The following is a 9174-nucleotide window of genomic DNA, read 5'->3' on the forward strand; positions in this document are numbered from 1 at the left end:
ACAGTTCAAGTTACACAACTGTCACACACATGCAGAGGGCCTAGGTCGGTCCCATTCAGGCTCCCTAACTGTTGGTCTGTCCAGAGTCCATGTGCTCCCACGAGCTCAGCTAGCTGTTTCTGTGGGTTTCCTCATCATGACCTTGCCCTCCCGGCTTGTATAATCCCTCCTCCCTTTCTTCAGGAGGACTCCTGCAGTTTGGCCCCCACGCTTGGCTGTGGATCACTGTATCTGCTTCCATAAGTTACTGGATAAAGCCTCTCTGATGACAATTAGGGTAGTCCCAATCTGATTACAGTGGATGGCCAGTTCAGACCCCCTCTCCTCTATTGCTAGGAGTCTTAACTGGTGTCATCAAAATACCAATAATCCAAATGGACTACAGATCTAAACAGAGAATTCTCAACAGAAGAATCTTAAATGGTCTAAATACACATAAAGAATTGTTCAGCGAAAGTATAAAAAGACAAGATCTCCTGAGTAAATAGGAAGCATGGGGACCTTGGGGGAGGATTGAAGAGGGGAGGGGAGGGGAGGGGGGAGGTAGGGAGGGGAGCAGAGAAAAATGTAGAGCTCAATAAATATCAATAAAAAAGAATTGTTCAGCATCCTTAGTCATCAGGGAAATGCAAATCAAAATGACTCTAAGATATAATCTTACACCTGTCAGAATGGCTAAGATCAAAAACACTGATGACAACTTACGTTGGAGAGGATGTGGAATAAGAGGAACACTCTTCCATTGCTGGTGGAAATGCAAACTTGTACAGTCACTTTGGAAATTGTTGTGGGAGTTTCTCAGGAAAATGGGTATCAATCTACCTCAAGACCCAGCTATACCAATCTTGGGCATATACTCAAAGGATGCTTAATCATACCACAAGGACACTTGCTCCACTATGTTCATAGCAGCACTATTTGTAATATCCAGAACCTGGAAAGAACTTAGATACCCCTCAACTGAAGAATGAATAAAGAAAATGTGGTACATTTACACAATGGAGTATTACTCTGCTGTTAAAAACGACTTCAGGGGCTGGAGAGATGACTCAGCAGTTAAAAGCATTGACTGCTTTTCCAGAGGACCTAGGTTCGATTCCCAGCACTTATAGGGAAGCTCACTACTGTCTGTAACTCCCAGATCTGACATCCTCACACAAACAGACAGACATACATGCAGGCAAAACACCAATGCACATAAAATAAAAACAAATACATTATTTTTAATATATATATAATAAAATGAAATTTTCAGGCAAATAAATGGAGCTCGAAAAAAATCATCCTGAGTGAGTTAGCCCAGACCCAGAAAGACAGGCATGTACTCATTCATAAGTGGATATTAGGAGTCAAAGACAGGATAGCCAACATACAATTCATCGTCCCAGAGAAACTAGATAACAAAAAGGGCCCAAAGAGGGATGCATAGATTTTCCTGGGAAGGGGAAATAGAAGAGATCTCCTGGGTAATCTGGGGCAGGGGTGGAGTGAGGGGGGATAGGGCATCCTGGGCACCTGAGGCAGGTTGGGAGTGGGATGGAGGAGGACAGTGAGAGAAGTCTTGTTGGGTGGAGCATTTGGGGGTTAGGCAGAGACCAGGGAAACTCCTGAAACTCTTTGGAGAGGTAGATTTGTTATAAATTTCCACATCTTTGCCCTGGTGGCTTTAAGAGAACCATACCGTGACTGTTGCTTAATTTCATGACTTCATTAAGATTATGAAATGGGAATTTTCTAGTTTTACTTCCTTTGGCATTCTTTCAATGGGAGCTACTCTGTAAGTAGGCCTTTCCATCCGTAGCTGGTTATTTGATCACCCAGAATGCCGCTCGCATGGAGAAGGCAGGGAAAATGCTTGACTCCTTCCCTTCATGAACCTGTTGGTGTTTACAGTAATGAGCCTAGCGCTCCAGTGGCCTTCAATTAACACCCAGTGTTTGCTCCCTGCTGTTCCTGTCAGTCTCATCTGGTCTCAAGGAACTCTGTAGATGTGATGAGTTTTTCTCAAAAGTTATACTTAGGGTGCCCAGACTATAGCCAACAGTTTTTTTCATTTTGGCTACTATGTCCCTTGTCGCGTAATCTTGGAATGTTTCCCGGATTTCCAGAAACAGCAAGCTTGCATCAGCCATTTCTCCAGAGAGCCCCGGTACTTTCTGAGAGGAACATTATTTAAAAGCTACAGCTGAGTATTAAAATGCCATTTCTGCGGGTGTTCCAACTGATTCCCTTCTTCGGCCTCACTAGTCTTGTGGACACACCTAGGAAGTATAGGCTTCGACATCAGAAACTACCTGAGCTTAATTCCCTCCCTTCCCATATGCAAACTATCAGAAAATTTGGTTGGTTTTTACCTCTAAAATATGCCTTACATCTTCCTCCTCCTCCTCCTCCCCCTCCCCCTCCTTTTCTTCTGCTCTTTCTCCTCTTCCTTCTCTCCCTCCTTCTTCTCCTTTTCTTCTTCCAGTGCTATCGACGGAATCTGCGGTCTCACCATGCTAAACAATTATTCTACCATTAAGCTACACTCCCAGTCCCCTCTCCTGTTTGCTTTCTTTACTGTCTCATGCCAAGCCCACTTACAAGGCTTCAACCTGACTTTTCTCCATTCATTCCCACACTTTTATTTTTATTAAAAATTCAGACGCTCTCATTTCTCTATTTAAGTCCATTGCTATAACTGAAACTCCTTAATATTGCTGCTCGGCCCTACGTGGTCTTCTTGTGTCCCTTGCATCCCACCTCGAACCTATCTTCTCCCTGTCTTGCTGTGCTCCAGGTACGTGAAATTTGCTCTCCTTCACTCTACGATCTGATCCAAGTTCTTCTATTTGTCCTTCTGTCTCGACTCTATCTTCTGCCATGCTTCTGTCCTTAGCTGAGATACCTCTTGTATGGAAAGACTTTATTCCATGCCCAGATCAGTTTAGTGTAGACAGATACTGCCTGGCTGATCGTGGTTGTGGGTATGTATGTTTGTTTAATAGCCATGTCTCTCAGGACCCAATACCCTGGGGGGTCAGAATCATTTAGTGCTTGGTCACTGGAACAGTACTGCTGTCTATAAGGCACACTGTAAACAAGTGCTAGCTGGTGAATACATTTGAAAGTTTTGACAGAGAAAGATTATTCATGTCAGATTCTCTATGAACGGCATGCTCAGTGGATGTCCCCATTTCCACTGAAGTAGAGAAAATCCTCACTGAAGTCCTATGACACAGCTATGGTCAGCAAGGAAAACAACAGCTGCATTCATTCAAATGGCTCTTTTTGTTGTTTACTCAAGTCTTTTGTCTTTTGATGCTGGGTCCCGCTATGTAGTCCAGGTTAGCCTCAAATTTGCAGCAGTCCTCTGGTCTCTGCTTCCTGACTGCTGGGATTACATAACAAGCTACACTTTTTGGTTTCTTTTCCCTCCATGTGTACGTGTGTGGGTGAACGTATGTTGACAGGTACGTGTACATGTGAGTGTAAGCATGCGGAGGCCAGAGGTTGACATCAATATCTTCACTGGTCCCTCTTCACCTTATATATTGGGGCAGGGTCTCTTGTGTTCAGAGCTCGTGAATTTTCCTAGTTTGCTAACTTGCCCTGAGGGTCTCATCCTAAGCACTGGGATTACACAGTGTGGTGGGACACCATAATCTTCCTGCCATTTACATGGGTGCCAAGAATCCAACCTCTGGTCTTCACACTATGTAATAAGCATCTTTGCCCACTGAGCTGCCACCCGAGTCCATTCCGTATGTCCTGCAGTCTTTTTATACAGTCCCCTTGTTTGTTTGCCTGGCTCCGGATGACCTGAGATGTGAAGAGAGCTCATAACTCTTATGACTTGGAGGCTTTCACGTCCATTCTTCCACATGCTTGCCTTGACTGCATTCTGCGGCATGTCCTGTTACCTCTATTGATAGAGGAGGGACAACGCGTCCAGCACAGCTGAGGACTTGACCCGACTCAGGCAATGAAGAATAAAGAAGGGACAGACACACAGTTACATGTCTAGAAGGGCAGAATCAGGTGGGTCTTCTGTCTGTCAACTACACGGATCCGCTCAGGACTTCGTTCTCTCCTCACACATTCGCCCAGGCATCCTTGACTCCCCATCAGGGGAAACTGAACTTAGAAACATTGAGGAACTAGCTGGGCAAGATGACACACATTTAAGACCAGCCTTGGATATACATTGAGTTCAAAGCCAGATTTGGGGTACATGAGACACTGTTTCACATACACACCCTCCATAATATTTTATAAAAGAAACGGAAAAATCGAGGAGCTAGACTGGGAATTCCTAGCTAAGGTGAGGAGGGCTGACTTTAAACTCACTCTTCAGATTCCAGTCTTAGTTTTGCTTAATCTGCTACATCTCATAACGAGGAGAGAAGAGTATCCGTATTTTCTGAAAACAGCCACATGTCATCACTGATTCTTGGCAGTGGACTTTTTTGTTTATAAAAGACTGGGAGGGGGGAAATTAAAAAAAAAAAGACTGGGGATTTGGGGGTTAGAGAGATGGCTCCGCAGTTAAGAGCACTTGCTGTTCTTCTAGATGGACCCAGTTCCCAGCACTCATAATGGATGGCTCATACCTTCCTGAACTTCAGCTCCAAGGGCTCTGACACCCTCTCTGGTCTCCATGGCTACTCACACATATAGCATATATAAACACATATCCGTAAATAAAATATTTTTATTTTAAACCTTATTATTAAAAATAAAATGTTGCAAATAAGAAAAATCACACATGGAAATAGTTTTGGTTGTAAGTCTAGCCTTTAATGGCTGAGCCATTTCTCCAGCCTCACACACGGAAATAAACCAGGCCCAAAGACTATACATTGAGGAAGAGACTTGCTCAGTCATCCTCATCAACTTAGACCATTAAAGCCAATATGGACAAGTTCAGCAGGACCACCATATACAAGCTGCCCATGCATGCTTCAGCATTGCCAGGGCATAAATTTCATTTTTTTCAAAAAGACTATACAACTCAAACGAACTTCAATTCAGTTGGAATAAAATATAAAGATAAAATACTGAGAACCAACTGTCTTGTGTTTGCTTATGAGGCAGGAGGACCACCAGATCAAGGTTAGTGTTGACATTAGGTGGTGAGATTCTGTCTCTAAAACTAGCAAACACAGCTAATTTCAGCCTGAAGATCCCAGTATAATCAAGAAGAGACCATGTAACAAAGGGCGGTTTGAACAGCCTCTTCCCCTCAAGCACAGGGGAGGGAGGGCAGAGCTAGACTTGGCCTGGAACCAGCAGCCTACAACCAGCAGAGGGCCTTCTGTGGGAAGGGTGCGTCCAAGATGCAGCACATGTGGAATATGGCAGGGAGTTTAGTTTGGTGTGCAAGTTCAAAGACTTAGCCTCGCTGGGAAGGGGTGGGAGAAAGGGCAGCTGTGAGATTGTTCCCAAACAGGCCTGGGAGTCCCTCTCCGTTTAAAAGGGGTAGCTGAGTAAAGCTAATTTAGAACTGTCCTCTTCTTCGTCTGTGCCCACTTTATGATTTTCTCTTCATAAGTAAGATTTCAAGGAAATTATTTTTAATTGTTTTATACATGTACCCCACTTCAAAATAAACTTACCAGTTTATACGCAGATTTTAACATTAAAAGTCTTTGACTCCCACTTTAAAGAATGCGTTAGAGCTAGGGATGTAGTTCAGGGATCAGCGATTGCCTAGCCTGGCCTAGGTCCTGGTTTTGACTCCCCAGCAGTTTTAAAAATGCTGGTTTAGCTATCAAAAGATTCTATGTAAAATCCTGCTAAATAATAAGAAAAAAACTCCCTGGTACATAGAAGGCCATTATTCAACTGCACGCACACAGTTTCCCAAACATGCAGAGGATGTAATTCATTACGGAGTCTTGTGTCTCAATCCGAATGTGTCACTTTTGACCCTTTCAAACCTGTGATGGATTTTCTGCATTTCTCTCTTTGCTGAGTCGTCAGCATATAATAAGACTCTGCTCCTTGCTTGAATGACCGAGTCAGGGATTGCATTTTAAGCATGAGGAAACAGATTTTTTCCCCCTTGTTGGTATTCCTTTCAAAAAGGTTGCTCAAAGTGGTGCTTAAAAGATAATTCTAGCTTGCTAAATTTAGGGTGTGGATAAAGTCCAAAGTGAGAAGACTCCATTGGTAATTGTGCAAGACATGTTAACGTGTGAGGCGAGGGAGGGTGTTTCCAACTCCGAAAGACTTTTCCCTCCCTCCCTCCCTCCCTCCCTCCCTCCCTCCCTCTCTGACACACACCATGCAATTTAACAAGATCCAAAGTTATCTGCGTCAGTGACAAGCTCTTTACTACCATGACTGAATTTCAAATATAAAACTAGGGGAGTTTTATATATAAAATACGGTTTAGGGGGACGGTACATGCTTAGTAGGTGCTAAGTCCTGGTTTCAATTCCTAGCACATTTATATAATGTAATATAGTAAATAAATAAAAATATAAAGTAGTAAATAAATGATTTCATATTTGAGTTATTCTAAAAATAAACTCCTTGAAGTCAGAGATACTTTTCAAAATCAGCAAGTTATTTTGTTATTTTTGGGGTACTAGGGCATCAAATGCAGGGTACTGGGCAAGGCTAGGGAAGCCCCTCCTGCTAATCTTCATTCTCAGCCTTTGAGGTTTTGGTCACTTTGTATCACAGACTGACCTTGAAATCCTGATCTTCCTGAATGAACCTCCAAGAATTATAGCTTCATAAAGGTATGTTCCCATGACTGGCATGCTTATCTTTGTATTTAAGGTATTGTTCTTTAGTCTTCTATCCAAAAACAAACAAACAAAAAAGCAGCAGCAGCAGCTCCCTATACAAATTGGTACAAGAAGTGTGCTATTATCTGTAGCCTGCTTTGAAATGCATTAAAAACATTGGTGATGAAAAGACATGTGATATAGATATAGCAGAATGTTCTTGTAATAATTCAAGTGGTTCACTCTACAACTTTTTTTCTATAGGTTGGGACCACACAAGTTGAGACCATATTTATTTCCCAGGTAGGACCACAGAGCTGGTGCCAGACAGGACAGCCATGGGGACCTAGATGTCTTCAACTTTGGACATGTCCTTAAACTCTCCATCTTCCAACCTGGTCCCAGATGAGGCGGTAGTGAGGTCTTTGGCGGCACAAAAGACAATCCAGGGCTAACAAGTACAGAAGGATGGATCAGACAGTATTGATCTGTGGTCCTTGAATATTTCAGGAAGGGATACGTTGCAGTTTCAAAGTGAAATGTCCCTGACAGGTTCACAGGTTGAACCAGACCACCTGGTATTGCTGTCTGAATAGGTTCTAGGACCCTCAGATGGAGACCTAGCAGGAAAGGCGGTGGGCCTTGAGATTTTGTAGCATGGACCTGCTTCCTGTCTTGACTGCTGACGAAATGGAACCAGCTGACACCCCATTGCTAGCACCACACAGCCTTTCAGTGGTGCGGGAGAACAATTCTATATCTGTCAATTATGTTTTAAATGAATGCTGATTGGCTGATAGCCAGGCGGGAAGAATAGGTGGGAAAACTAGACAGGAAGTAGAGGTGGGACAATGAGAACAGGAGTATTCTGGGAAGAAGGATGCTCTTTCCAGCAGTCCTTCCCAGATCACAGAAGATGTGAACTGCCCCACTGAAAAAGGTACCAAGCCATGCGGCTAACATAGATAAGAATAATGGGCTAATATAAGTTATAAGAGTTAACAAGAAGCCTGAGCTAAGGGGCCAATCAGTTTATAATCTTATGGAGTCCTCTGTGTGATTTTTCTTTGGGGCATAATGACTGTGGGAACTGGGAGGACAGAAACCCCAGCAAGCAGCCCCTCATGTTATATTTCAGCACCATGCCTTTCCTATAAGAATGGGCTGCATCGCCTCGAACCATGAAAGAATCATTCCTTCCTCCTTCATGATGCGTCTTGTTGGGCATCTGATCACAGAAATGAGAGCAGGCAGGATGTGCTCCCACTAGCTCAGAAAGGAACAGGCATGACTAACAGCAAAAGCAGCTTGCTAAAGGCCACCAGTGGCTTCCTTGTTCTTTGGTCTCCCTCCAGACACAATCCTTCAGTTTCTTGTTTTCTGGGCCTTTTGTTTAGGGGGCACTGGGGCAGAATCTAGGGCCTTGCCCAAGCTAAGTAAGTGCTCCACAAGCAATGACACTCCCAAGCCCTCCACCACTTTCTAAGCTATCCATGGCTTTCTATAGACATAAAACCTGAGTCAACCCAACAGAGATCCGAATGCAGCAAGAAACAGAGAAACAACCCCCTGACATTGTTGCATTTCGGATTTGGGTTCCAGTCATCACAAATGTTATTCATGTCTTTGAGGAGACCAGCACCTTCTTGAGACACAATGCTTATTATTCATTGAACATTTAGAACTCAGAGACAGTCTCTGTGGGGATTCACACCTTCATTTAGGCATGAAAGCAATCCCTGTGGTTTGTCCTTTGCGGGGGGTTGTTTTTTGTTTTCCTTTCATGGTAACAGCAACTCACCTGGAGAATTCTACAAGGATATGGTAGTCTTAGTAATAGCCAATGGGCATAGATGAAGAAAAATGTGCTGTTTTGTAAGAGATCACGACTGACCACACTCAGTAACCATCAAGTGCCCCCCAATGTTTCCTGGTGCTGATGTCCCTTTAGCGCCTCCTCTGCGGAGCACAAAAGATGTCTCGATGAGCTGTCACAGAGGTAAAGAATTAAAGCACAAAGTGACAGTTGATGTCTTTCCCTCAGAAAGGAAATGGGCGTGGCTTTTAATTTCTTACATTGCTCAGCTGCAATCCACTACGATTGAGTTGGAACAATAAACAGCTTAATATGTTCCCTGAATTTTGTACCAACTTATTGTATAGCTGGTCATGCTGTTCTTGCTTCCAAACTGATCACCCTTGTCCCTCTGAACCTGTGCACACAGCTTCAGCAGAAGGTTGAGCTGTGAGTGACGTGGCCCGGACAGTGAAGGTGAGGTCCAGGGATGGGGAAGGAAGAAACGGGACGAAACCGAAGGATAAAAGACTTTAGTGAAAATGGGGAAAACCCTGGTTGGGGTGGGTTGAGCAGGAGCTATCAGGAGGAACGGCAGACCTTTTGTGTGTGTGTGTGTGTGACCAGGGTCTATTTACATAGCCTGGCTATGTACATGGC

This window comes from Arvicola amphibius, chromosome 4 (assembly GCF_903992535.2).
Source record: "Arvicola amphibius chromosome 4, mArvAmp1.2, whole genome shotgun sequence".
Taxonomy (NCBI): Eukaryota; Metazoa; Chordata; class Mammalia; order Rodentia; family Cricetidae; genus Arvicola; species Arvicola amphibius.